Source organism: Lathyrus oleraceus, chromosome 3, assembly GCF_024323335.1.
Source record: "Lathyrus oleraceus cultivar Zhongwan6 chromosome 3, CAAS_Psat_ZW6_1.0, whole genome shotgun sequence".
NCBI classification, from domain to species: Eukaryota; Viridiplantae; Streptophyta; class Magnoliopsida; order Fabales; family Fabaceae; genus Lathyrus; species Lathyrus oleraceus.
Genome location: NC_066581.1, coordinates 87423907 through 87438410, shown reverse-complemented (window position 1 = coordinate 87438410; position 14504 = coordinate 87423907). Strand labels below are relative to the sequence as shown.

At 41.8% G+C, this 14504-nt stretch overlaps 1 non-coding gene across 1 annotated transcript; it reads left to right on the top strand.

Annotated features, from left to right (window-relative positions):
- Positions 1-13994: 13994 nt before the first annotated feature.
- LOC127134037 (small nucleolar RNA R71) lies at positions 13995-14102 on the top strand. Its single transcript, XR_007807818.1, has one exon. It is a non-coding gene; the product is annotated as a small nucleolar RNA R71 (small nucleolar RNA).
- Positions 14103-14504: the final 402 nt, after the last annotated feature.

The following is a 14504-nucleotide window of genomic DNA, read 5'->3' as shown; positions in this document are numbered from 1 at the left end:
TTCAGAGTCAGAGCTTCTAGACTTTACTTCATGTTCAGATGCTTCTGATACTTTGCAATTTTGTCCAGAGTCAGAGCTTCTTGAAACGAGATTCCTCTTTAGATGCTTCTGATACTTGATAACTTGTATCTGATCTTGTTGTGCATCTGATGACATCATCAGATTTGTTTCTTCTTTCTTTAGAACCCTGCACACTTAGAAACTTTTCGTTAGGGTACCATTTTTGGTTTCATCCTTTGTTATCATCAAAATCATGGAATCTGTTGTAGAACAATTTTTGTTCTTACAGACAGGACATCAAACAATGATGTTGACAGGACATCAAACAATGATGTTGACAGGACATCAAACAATGATGTTGACAGGACATCAAACAATGATGTTGACAGGACATCAAACAATGATGTTGACAGGACATCAAACAATGATGTTGACAGGACATCAAACAATGATGTTGACAGGACATCAAACAAGGATGTTGACAGGACATCAAACAATGATGTTGACAGGACATCAAACAAGGATGTTGACAGGACATCAAACAATGATGTTGACAGGACATCAAACAAGGATGTTGACAGGACATCAAACAATGACCGACCAGACATTAAACAACGACTGGGAAATAACTCGACGTTTACTGGACATCGAATGATGATGTTTACTGACACCAAAGAAAGCTCGACCAGACACTTACTGATGACTGGGAAATACTGTTGTTCCAAACTCACAATGCTGAACTCCTCGGAGTATCGTCTTCACTGTCCGGCAAAACCAATCCCAAGCGGTAACCATGGCTTGAATCGCGCTGATCGCGTAACGCCCTTTGATGTTATTTCCATCTCTGTCCGACGGAAACATTTCCTCCAGTATCGCACTACTGGGGAACATTGTTGATCCAATCATGAGGCTAAACTCTTCGGAGTAACATCTTCACCTATGGCACAACCACCTCTCAAACAGTAACCACGGCTTGAGACTAGCTTATGCGTGCAATATGATGCATGATTGATTTTTTCTGCGTAATGCTCCATAATTATGGAAATGCTACGCGATTATTTATTTTTCTATGCAATATGCTATGCTTACGCTACATGATGAATGCATAAAAACGTCCCCCTCAAGGGACTCTTCTGGGGAGCACGAGACACTCCGCTGAGGAACTCCGCCAATACTCCAATTCCACCCTGCTGGGGAATAAGCACTGCTGCTGGGAAATAGGCAACCCTTGCTGGGGAAACCTCCTTTGCACCCAATCCTACTCGAGAAACCGCTGGGGATAAACACCACCAACGCTCTGTGGGGATACAACAGTCTTTGACTTGCTGGGGAATATCAATCCTGACTCCACTTCGGGAAAACCCTCACAGATACCCGTTGACTTCACTGGGGAAACAGCAACCTCCAGTCGTGACGACTGGGAAAGTATCGATCTGAAACCTGCTGGGGATAACCATCCTGACCCTGCTAGGGAAACGCATACTACTCCGCTGGGGACAACCCATGCAATCCATAGGTAGAATCAACTCAGCAGGGCATGCAAACATCCGTCCGCTACGGAAACTTGTTCAATCCACTGGTAGGATGAACACTGCTGGAGATATATTTCATTGAAAAAGACCCGCTCCACTCGGGGAACTGCTGGAGATATATTTCTTTGAAACCCGCTCCACTCGGGGAATAGCAACCTTCTGGCCTGGCCGCTGAGGAAACGCCATTGTAAACCTGCCAGGTATAACCATCTTGACTCGGCTGGAGAGGTCCACAGACCTTGAATCTGTTGGGGAGCTAGTCCTATAACTCTGCTTGGGGACTTAGCTGGGAAACGAGAAAAGTTGGCACAGAACACCCGTCGACTCGTCGAACCACAGTATCTACCTTCCAGTCTCGTATCAGCTTTCCACTTTTGAGAACTCCAGACTCGTCTGGACCTTTTCTGCTCCATCATCTTGTATCCCCAAATCGCTCCGCGCTCGACGAGAACGTACTCATGGGAGTTATAAAGAAATTTCAATTTTCCGACTTTGAAGAGTCTTCTTGATTAATTCCAAAGGTCGTCGGACGTCTCAACGTCGCCTCTTCCTACCGTCCTTTATGCACTCGTCCCTGATCAGACTCTGCGGGGAATTACATACTCTCTAATCTTCCGACTTTGAAGAGTCTTCTTGATTAACATCAAGGATCATCGTACGTCTCAACGTCTTCGTCATCCTTTCATTCATTCGTTCCTGAGTGAACTCTCTGGGGATCTGTTACAAAGCTTCCATATCACAACCTGCAAGTGAATGAAGAATATCCAACAGTTCCTGCAAAACAGATCGTCAGATAAAACCGTGCCCCAGGCATGTCAAGATTTCAACACTTGGGTCACTCAACCTTCCAAATAAGATTTCAAGCTTTCAATCTTATAAACGTGCATTGGAAGGAAACCTGTATGTTTTAAAAATGCAAGATTCTTTATCAAAATAATCGGATATTTTTGCAATCAAAGCGGTAATGAAAAACAAAAACAAAATTATTTGACTGAATATGCATTTTATTGATTGGAAAAGGTGTGGCTCAAATGAGCAATACAAAGGAAACAATTCCTGAAAAGAGGTAATCGCGCACAAAAGGAAAAATCTATCCTAATGGCAATGTGAAACCCATGATCTCATCAAGTTCCAACTCGGTTACACCCCATATGTCCTCAGACTCTCCATGCTTTCCGCCTTCTGAACAAGACGTTTCTGATTGATCCCTACCGGGTATTATCCATGATGCCTCAACCAAAGCGCAAACGATCATGCTAGACGCAGTTGTTCGTTTCAATCCCTCTTTTGCCTGGACCGCCCTTTCGGGTTTTCAGTCCACCGGGATACCCCTTTTTGCCCAAGTCGCCTTCTCAGGTTTTCGACCTGCCGGGTGTACATTTTTTCATTTTATCCCTAATTTTTGCCCGAACCTTTCTTTCTGTTTTTGGTTCGCCGGGATGCCCATTTTTGCCTGGACTATTTTGTTCTTTTCGTCCAGCGGGTCAATTCATACGAAGTATTTTTTAACTGCGTCCGCATTCACAGGGGATGGAAAATCCTCACCATCCATGGTCGCTAACAACAAGGCTCCGCCAGAGAAAACCTTCTTGACCACGAATGGACCTTCATAATTCGGCGTCCATTTGCCCCTACGATCGTTTTGAGGAGGAAGGATCCTTTTCAGCACCATATCACCTACGTGATATACCCGAGGTCGCACCTTTCTGTCAAAAGCACGCTTCATCCTTTGCTGGTATAATTGCCCATGACAGATGGCTGCTAACCTCTTTTCCTCTATCAGGCTCAACTCTTCGTACCGGGTCCTTACCCATTCAGCCTCTTGCAATTTCACGTCCATCAGGACTCTCAGAGAGGGAATCTGAACCTCAACAGGTAATACAGCCTCCATACCAATGAGAACGGAGTTGCCCCAGTAGACACACCGAAGATCAATACCCAGGATACCAGTTTCCTACTCAGCCACCCTGCTGGTGCCTTCAAGCGTTATCCTGGCAATAAAATCTTATTCACCTTAACCTCCCCATCAGACATCAGAATCCGTTCGGATTCAGGGTCAGGCCCCTCCTCCGGGATCGGTCACTCTCAATCTTTCGATTTGAGTACCTCGAGATGTCCTCATCAGGGAACTCAAACTTCATCGGTTGATTATCCTCCACGGGTTGCAGAGAGATGTAATCAGACAATACACCCCTTGATTGCTTTCTGAGCGGATCACAAATCAGTCAACATTCTTTTGCTCTCCCGCAACCCGTCCGGTCGATGCTGGCTTCTCAAACACATACTCGATCGGATCCATCTCGGAAATCCACAAAGTGGCATGAATCAGCATATACTGTCTCAGTCGGCGAGCAGCCTATGCCAAAGTACAGCAAGCTTTCTCGAACAGTGAACGTATTGTTTCACAGTCGGTAAACTTTTTGCTAAGGTAAATTGCATGCTCTTTTCGACAAGACTTGTCATGCTGACCCAATACACCTTGTGGATCCCTCGAAGGCCGTCAAGTACAGAACTGACAATTGCTCCTCCCACAGGAGATATCAGAATCAGAGGTTCCTGCAACTTATCCTTTTATTCTTCAATGCCCCTGGGCAATCATTATTTCACCTGACCGTTTTTTTTTTCAACATCTCGAATGTGGGTTCACACGTGGCTGTTAGATGAGATGTGAACCATGACAGATAGTTCATCCTTTCTAAGAAACCACGAACCTCTCTTTTCTTTTCCTCGGTCCAGGCGTTTTCTTTTTTTTCTTTTTTTTTTCTTTTTTGCAGGATGAACCTCGATTCCTCCCTTACAATGAACCCCAACAGTTTACCGGCTCGCACTCTGATAGTGCACTTGTCTGAATTCAACCTCAGTTTGAATTATCTCCACCAGATGCCCCTCTTCTGTTTGGGACTTTGCTACCATGTCATAGCATAGCATTGGATTTCATGATGAATCATATCATGAAACAAAGTCACCCTGGCTCTCTGATAAGTACTGGCGTTCTGCTTCTCCAGAGGACAGTCTTCTCTCCATGGTAGCTTGTGCACAATGACATTGGTATCCGCCCTGGCATATCCTGACACGACCAGGTGAAGGCATCCACATGCTTTTTCAACAAGGCTACCATTCTGCTCTCGATTCGCCTCTGAAGCGGCCTCAATTTCCCTTCCTTCCTGACCTCGGCGATGCTTGGAATAACAACCTCAATCCGCTCTTCGTGCGGCTGAATCACCTTCTCCTCTTGTTTCAACAACCTGGCTAATTCCAGCAAATCACAATCTTCTTCGTCTTCTTCTTCAGCAAGATAGATCGGTTTGTCGAAGTCATATGAGGGGTAACCAAATTGTTATCAACGAGATCCGGAGAATTATTTTTGAATTTTGGGACGAGACAAATCAAAAAGGAAAAATGAAAACATTGCCATTTTTATTTGTTTTTAAACTGCAAAAATAAATGAAAAACAGGGAACACCGCTTTTTTGACTGAAAAACATCCATTTATTAATGATGCAGAAATGCAAATTTAAACATGAGGTGTCCCTTACAATGGACCATTACGTGTCGGGCAACACATATGGCTTTCATGCATATAAACTGAAAACAAGAAATATTACTCTTCCGGACGAGTGTCAGTGATGACCTGTTAAGCCTTTCAGCTCCCTGGTACGCACGGCTTTATCCAACCACTGAACTTGCAGCCACTGTCAGTCTCTCCACCTACCGCACAGGCGCGATCTGAATTTTCAGCAATTGCACCCACCATCACCTGACCATGCGCCGGCATGGGATTAGCATTAACATTCGGTGATGGCGCAAAACTGATAGCCTGAGAGTCTACCAGATCCTGGACAACATTCTTGAATGCTCTACAGCCCTCAATGTTATGCCCCGGTGTTCCAGAATGAAATTCACACCTGGCGTTCTCATCATAGTTAGGTGGCCTCTGATCAGGTTTCAACGGAGCTAATGTCCTCAATTGTACCATTCCGAGATCTTTCAGCTTTTTCAATAGGAAAGAATATGTCACAGGCGGCCTGTCAAAATGCCGATCACTCATCCTCCTCCTGACTGGATATCCTACCCTCGGAGACCTCCGCTGAAATGGCTGACGCTGCTGTTGCTGTTGTGCAGGCTGATTGTCAGCAGGAATAGTTACCGCAGCGGTGTGCTGGTAGTAACGACCCCTACCGTGTCCTCTCTGGGCGTACACAGCACTCGATTCACCCTCATCCTTGTGCTGGTCATTACCAAAAGATTTCTTCGGTCCAGACGACGAAGCGTTTCCTTGCATGTTCCCCATCTTCAGCCAGTCTTCAATCCTCCTCACCTTTTCGGCAATTACTTTCTGCTCTAAGGCGAACTCTTGCATGACACTGATCAGTTCTCCCATCCTCTCTTTCAGCTCGAGAATATCTGCACTGGGAAGTTCCATGAGTCTGGGCATATTGCGTCTGGTGTAATATCTGTGAGGTCGGGTTGAGTGCAAAGGTACAGTTCTACGAGCGCGAGCAATGATTCCTGCAAAACAGCAAACAGGTTAATATGCATGAATGCAACGTCTATCCATATGAGGAAGATTCTGTCTTTTGATTCTGGTTTCATCGAGACAGATAATATTTCACCAATAACGTTTTGACATTCAGATGTCTCTCAACCAGATTCTCAATCCATCATACTCCCCATATGGCTAGACGTAGATTTGGTGCAGATGAATGCAAAATGAGAATGATGCAGATGTATGCAATGCACTGGGCCATCCTCCAAGTCATCTAATCATCTGTTGCTCTGAATCACAGCCCTGATTTCTGAACTGATCATAACCATCTGAGGAGTGTACAATCATCAATCAGACCCACGGGTTCCGAAATAAACGGAAGAAAGATACATCATCATCATCATCATCAGTCTCTGAGCAGACACTCACAACCATCTGAATCGGCCCGGGGAATCCTGAAATAAACGGATCCCCACTGATAAATATCTCGGCCCGGGGAATCCTGAAATAAACGGATTCCCACTGATAAATGCCACGGACAGCACTCCGGCGTCTCAAAAATAAACGGCCATAAATCCGACTTATAAATATGACTCGGATCCACGGAACAAAAATTCACCATCTGAGTCACCATCAATCACCAACAGTCACCATCTGTACCTGTTAAAATGATCATTCCCTCCCCACTCACGGGTGTCATCTAGGCCAGGGTAAAGTCGAAAGAAACGCAGCATAAATAACCTTTCGCAGAATACCATCATATACACACCCGAAGTATGTAACGATAATATCCCACCAGGGTCTGAACTGCTCGTGATATCAATGTTCCGCTAAGTGGCGCCATACCACCCGCTTCCCATGAATCACTCTATTCCTAGGTTTCCTAGATTTCACTCATAGCCTGGGTATTGGGCCTTTTACCTCGAGTAACTCCCACCCCAAAACAGAGGAACCACCTGTATAGAGGACGGCAACAACATGATAGTATGATGCATGCAGACATTAATGCAAATATATATACACACTGGTTAGAATAATAAATGCAATAAATAACACACAATAAGCAACCCAAACCAATCCTAAAACGCTAGGAAAGACTCGCTTAGGGACGATGGACCAGCATAGGTCTACATGACTTCCCCAGCAGAGTCGCCAGCTGTCGCATCCTGCGAAAAATCAACCGGCGAGCCTAAAAATAAAAACACACAGAGCCGCCATTGCGCGTTATTTATCCCAAGATAGGGAAAGGAAACGCTCAGAGAAACCTGGAAAGACATGGTCTCGCGACCAGAGAGAAAGGGTAAGGGAGTCGGTTACGCGAGGGGAAGGTATTAGCACCCCTCACGTCCTAGGTACTCCTAGGGATCCACGTCCTAGAATAAAGAAAAGGTTGCTAAACATCACACACACACACGGGGAACGCAGGTGGGGTTAGGAGAAGGGAGCTCGATAAGGTATCGCACCTTATGCCTACATATCTTGTCTGCTACAAGAATCAGAGCCACTGTAGTTCGGCTTACGCACGCCAAACAATACAAAACAGTTAAACACACAAGGGTGGCAAACATGGAGACCGACGACCACTTGATGGAATTACGTTGGCATCCGAACCAAAACACACTCAAAAGGGCAAACGTGGAGCCCGACAGCCAATCACTGGGCTTATGTCGGCATCCGAACCCAAACATACAATCAGATAACAAGTAAACGCACGCAAAAAAGAAAAAGGTTGCCCGGAGTGGTCTCGCACGACCACCTGCCTACATACCTCGTCTGGAACGAGGATCAGGGCGATGTAGTTCCCCTGAAAGGGACTAAATTGCTAACCAGAAACCGGGGAAAACACGACACTAGGGAGCTGAGACTCGAGCCTAATGTTGTCATGCAAAGTCACCCTAAGTTCAGGTTTCTACCTACTTGCATCAGTGCGATCTAATCCTAACCAGGAAAGAAGAAAGCATACAAGCATACATCATATATCAAATGAGAACAAGCATCTCAAACAAGCATGTCAATCAGAGATTCACAGAGCACCCGCTATAACCAAACAAGAGGGCTCACACAATAGGTTTGACTGCCGAAGCGAGTCGTCTGTACAGGCTGTGTTTGCTCTTAACCTTGCCATTACGAGGCTAAGGTGAAGCAGATGATGGGATGAAGTGAGGATCAGACCTCACAGCTCTTATCCCTAACCAGGGAGAGCTTCTGACAAATGAGCATGGGTCCAGAATGGGGGAACCCTTCTATACTCAGAGACTCTGACTCAATGTGCACTGCACGGGATCTTGGGTTAGGATCTCAATGCTTCAACCATGTAATGGGAGCAAGGAGAAGACTCAACTGAAGAGTGGGGGACAGACTGCTTGTCCCTACCTTCCACCAATTGCCTTACTTGAAGGACTTTTCCTGCTTGGGCTTAAAATTAAACAACCACAATCATTGCCTCTTAAGGAGGACTTCAGACATTTATTTGCCCGGCCAAATAACAGACCGGGTCTCCAGACTACATGAAGTTAGAAAGTTATACCTCTATGCAAGTTGCTTAAGCAAAGCAAAGCAAAAGTTCACAAGGAACTTAGCAACTAAAGGTACCTGGAAACAATCAAACACAGTTAGTACTCAGACAGACAAAACCAAACAGCAAGTGTTCAATCAATCAAACTATACAAAACAATGCACAATAAAGCAAGCTCAAAGCTCAAGCCTAAGCTTCACCACCTACAAAACAATGTTATGTTAGTGTACAAACATCAACAACATCAATTAGAATAGATTTGGATCATTCTCCATGTGCATTATGCCTTTGATCCTGAAAAATCAAGCAAACATTAGCAACTAGACCACTAGGCCAAGCCTAGGGTCCAAAACAAGAAAAAATCCTTAAACAGCAAGGCATTCACAAACCAATCTCAAATTAAAGTCAAACAAGAGCAAACATCCTTGGTCTCATGTTTATATCATTCATCATGCTCATGTTATGCACAAAATAAGGCAAACTAGTTCAAATGAAGCACCAAACATGCAAACAGAATTATTGCACTCAAATCCATACCAAAACAAATCTAAAAATTCTCAAATTATTTACACCTAAACAGGGGGCATTCAAGGTCTACCATGTCAAATTTGAGCTCATTTGGGCAAATGGAACCATGTCAATGAAAATCAACAAAAACAGACACAATCATGGGCTCCAAATCACAACATCAATACATGCTTCCACTTCAAAAATTCATAACTCAATGAAAACAAAAAGAAATGGATGGGACCAAAACAGGGATGTTCCGTCATGTGTCTATTTCAAGCATATCAAATTTCATGATCATTCAATACTATATGAGCATTTCACAAAAGATTTGCCAACCTATGTCACATGAACTTGCAATTTCAACCACCAGAGATGAAAAATACCAAACAATTTGAAACTGCAATGTAAAATTCCACAAAAATTCACATAGCATCTTAACATGTTAATCAACCATCATGCAAAATTTCACATTAATCCAACAAGTATAGGTCACTCAAAAAAATCCAGCAAGTTGACATAATGAGGTATGACACAAATTGTCACACCTAAGTTCCAAATTTGCTGCTCATTGACCAGGTATCAAAAATGCATGAAATTTACATATAAATGAACATCAATGAGTCCACAATCATCACAAAAATTTTCAAGAATTTATTTGCAAGCATGTGCATTTCACAATTAAAATGGTAAAGTGTGTCGAAATGTCATACATGTGAAAGAACCTTAGGTCAAACCAAAAATATACCATGCACAACTTTGACCAATAGGTCAAAAAAATTCTACACTCAACCACAAAGTCAACACAAAAATTTCCATATTTTTCTGAATTTTCTACTATTTTTTATGAATTATTAAACATGTTAATGAATTTTTTAAGAATTAATTAAATTAATTAAATGTGCCAATGGCACAATTGTAATTATGTGGCGCGGTGGAGGGAAACATCCAGTTTGAAATTTTGAACAGAATTCTGGATCAAACAGTAAAAAACAGAAAACTCACTCTCTCTTCCTCGCGCGTTTTCCAGAAACGGCGTAAACATGATGAACACCAAAACTTAACGAAAATTAACATGCGTATACTCGTTAGAACCGTCTCTTAACATGCAATCCAAATATGAACTCGATTTAACCTAACAGTTTCTAAATCTCCTGAATCGATGAGCTTAGGGTTTGGGATCGAAACTTCAATTCAAGATTTACTAAGCTATGGTTATCCATTCTCAAACTAAGGACATCACTACACTCTACGTTCCATGCTCTACAGAAAACACATAATAACTAAGCAAATCACATCGCTCGAAAATCGAAGGTACCTGTTATGGCCGTGTTGAAACTGATGGAGTTCAGGCCTACAAGTCCAAAACAGACGCGCCACAAGCTTCAAGAAACTGAATGCCAGGCTCAGGTGCACTTGATTCCTTTCCTAGCGCGCGAATCCTTGATTTTCCATTGGAGATGCTTGCTTGGACAGTGGTGATTCAAGGCTTAATTGATGGAGAAACCTAGAAACAGATGGAGTATAGGCTATTACAAGATCAATGCAACAATAATTTCGCAATTTGATCAAAGATTGGTGAAGATTTGTGGATTTTGGTTTTGGAGAGTTCTTGAGGGTTTGAGAGAATTGGAATGGTTCTTGATCTGAATTTTTGGTGAATGATTTTCTGTTATGATTAACAAGTGTTTAGGTTTATATACATGAGCTTAATTATCCCTTAATCCACTTAATTAGCTAAAAGCATTGTTAGTGTAAATGGTAATTTGTAAGAAAGGGCAAAAATGTAATTCCACTATGACAGCTCATGCCACCTGTTTTGACAGCACATACACCCTTCAATTATCACATGTGAGCTGTAGAAACTTGCCTCATGCTCATTGGTTGTGTAATGCTCAATTTTACTATGTGATACCATTTGTCCATTTTTAACCATTGCATTTTTCAAGCCAAATCTCAATTTACAAGGCCTATGCATGAAATGATGATTCCAACACACTCCAAATTCCATTTATGAGGTGTAGCAAAAAGTCCCATCTCAAAATTCCAATTATTTTAAGAGTTGGACAATTTTGCCCCTGATCCAATTCAGCTGTCCAGTTGAAAAGTGACTTTTTGCCTTGGCCATTTTTGGACAAATCCAATGATGCACCCTTGAAGTACATGTCAAATGGAGTTTGTGCATATAAAGAACTTGCAATTTGGATAAAGCATGTGGAAATTATGGCCTCCTGATTACGGGTCATTTTTGAAATTCACTGAGCCATAACTTTCCAATCATACATTGGATTTTCAAGTTCTTGGACTTTTTGGAAAGTTGAGAACAAGATCTACAACTTTCATGTTGAACAATTTTCATTTGAAGCTTCCTTGGACACGTGGCCTTGAGGTCCAAAACTTTCCATTTTTGGAAACTTCAATTACAAGTCACTTTCTATTTTTAGCAGTTTTTGTCCTGACTTGATTTTCTTCATTCTTAAGCTTTGAGATGTCATATAACACTTGTTCCAACATGAATGAAGTGTATCCAACCCACTTCCACCTCCAAATCCATCAGATCATGTACAGTTGACCACAGTTGACTTTTTCAACTGACAGATGAATTTGGCAATGCATAGATCAATCTGAGCTCCATTCTTCAACTGAAATGGCTCAAGGGTGAAACCCTAGCCTCAATAAGCTCAATATAATCATAGTATGAACCCCACAACCATCAGAAACCTCATCTCCTGATCCAGCCCTGATTGGCCCAATGCAACTGATTAGGGTTGACCAGTGGTCAAAACCCTAATCTCAAGGAATCTTCTTCAATCTTCTGATGACATCCAACCATGATGATGATGATGTATCACTGCAATCAAGATGAAGATCAATGTCCTTTGAGAACCATGAAACCCTAATTCACAGCCCAATCCTCAGATGGCCAATGATCAGTCAATAAACCCTAGGCTTGCACTTTGACTTCTCCATCTTCTGATCAAGACTTGGGAGTATGGCTTGCACAATGTAACCACATGATATGCAATATGCAATGCCTAATGACCTAAAATGATATGCAATATGTTAATGCTAGTCCCAAGAAAGGAGGGCAAATTTTGAGGTGTTACACTTGGCATAGGACTTGGTGTAAGTGCTAAACACTCCCTAAGACTATCATCTTGATATGGTCTAAGGAACGCATCATCTTCTAATGTAAGTGGTGCTAGAATCGTTATGAGTTCAGTACTATGAGGTGTTTCTGACTTCAGTTCTTTCAAACACTCATCAATAATATCCATAAAATAACATGCATCATATATTGTTGGGACCTTAAGAAATTGGTAAAGGATAAATTCAATTTTCTCTTTTCCTACCTCAAATGTCAACTTCTCTTGTTTTACGTCTATTATCGCACCAGCTATGGCTAAGAAAGGTCTCCCTAAGATGATAGGTATATTATAATCTTCATGTATATCCATTATTATGAAGTAAATAGGGATATAAAATTGACCAATTCAAACTGGAATATTTTCCAACATTCCATACGGTACTTAATTGAATGATCTACCAATTAAAGTGACATTCTAGTAGGTCTCAAGTCTCATAACTTAAGTTTTGCACAGATGGAAAGAGGCATTAGACTGACACTAGCTTCGACATCGCATAATACCTTATCGATAACAAACTTGCCTACGGCACAAGGAATATAAAAGCTTCCAGGGTCTTCCAATTTAGGTGGCATGTTGTTTTGGATAATGGCATTGCATCCTGCAGTGAGTACCACAGTCTCGTCATCTTCAAGTTTCTTTTTATTTGAATGGATCTCTTTTAGGAACTTAGCATACGAAGGCATTTGAGTAATGGCCTCAGTGAAAGGTATAGTGACATGAATTTGTTTTAGGAGCTCGATAAATTTCTTAAACTGACCTTCATTCTTGGATTTGGCTAGTCTTTAAGGGTATGATATTTTTGGTTTATAGGGAGGTGGAGGTACATAATGTTTCTCTTTCTCAACATCCTCCTCAGTAGTAGGTGTAGTCTCGCCATCAATTTCTTTTCTCACTTGATCTCCCTCAATGAACTTTTCAGGTTCCTCATTTACTCTCTTATACATCATAGGGTTTTCAACTCTTGGATCTACGGGTCCATCCATCTCTGTCCCACTTTGTAGTGTGATAGCATTTGCATGGACTTTAGGTTTTGGTTAAGGTTGGCCTAGAAATGGGCTAGCAGAAGCAACAATGACCGCCTGTTGTTCAGCAACTTGAGTTATTTGAGTTTCAAGCATCTTGTTATGAGTAGCCATAGTATCAACCTCGGTTGCCCATTGTTTCACCAGCTCATTGGTATGAACGTTTTGGTTCATAAATTCTTTGTTCTATTGGGTCTAGGATTCAATAAAATTTTCCATCATTAGTTCTAGATTTGATTTTCTAGGAGCAACATGGACTTCTTTTTGGAAATTTTGAGAGTTAGAAGATTGAGGATTGGGCGCAAACAATGCGCTATTATTCTTGTAGGAAAAGTTAGGATGGTTCCTCCATCCAGGATTATAGGTATTGAAATAAGGATTTCCTTATGCATAATTGACTTGGTCTGGCGTGGTTCCAGTCAAGATTTGACAATTAGTGGCCATATGTCCTTTGAATCCACAAATCTCACAGTTTAGGGCTATAACAGTTGCAATGGCTGGAGTGATTATAGTTAAATTGTTGATCTTTTGGGTAAGTAGCTCGACTTTAGCATTTATGTGATCAAATCCATTGACTTCGAACATTCCTCCTTTTTGTTGGGTTTTCTCGACTTTAACTTTTTCAGCTCCCTATTGGTAATGATTCTGAGCCATATTTTCAATAGGTTGGTAGGCTTCCTCAAAGGGTTTATTCATTAAGGTTCCGACAACAGTATCATCTATGGTTATTTTGGTGTTATATAGCAGACCATCATAGAAAGTATGAATGATAAGTCATTATTATAATCCATGATAAGGACATAGTCTTATCATATCTTTATATCTTTCCAATGCATTAAAGAGTGATTCTCCTTCGGTCTGTCTGAATGTAGTTATATGATTTCTTAACAATGTCGTTTTGCTTGGTGGAAAATATCTGGCTAAGAATACCCTTTTGAGTTCATTCAAAGTGGTAATTGAGTTCGTGGGTAGAGACTGTAGCCATGCTCTAGCTCTATCTCTTAGGGAAAATGGAAATAAGCGTAGTCTAATGGCTTGTAGATTTGTACCACTGCACTAAAATGTGTCTGCATACTGTACAAACACTGATAAATGAAGATTTGGATCCTCCGTGGGATTTCTAGAGAACTAGTTATGTTGCACAATTTGCACCAGAGATGGATTCAGTTCAAAAGAGTTTGTCAAGATTACAGGTGGAACAATGCTTGAATGTGGTACGTCTTAAGACGGAACTGCATAGCATTGATTGAACGATTATCAACTTCAACCATGTGTCATACCCCAATTTTGTCCG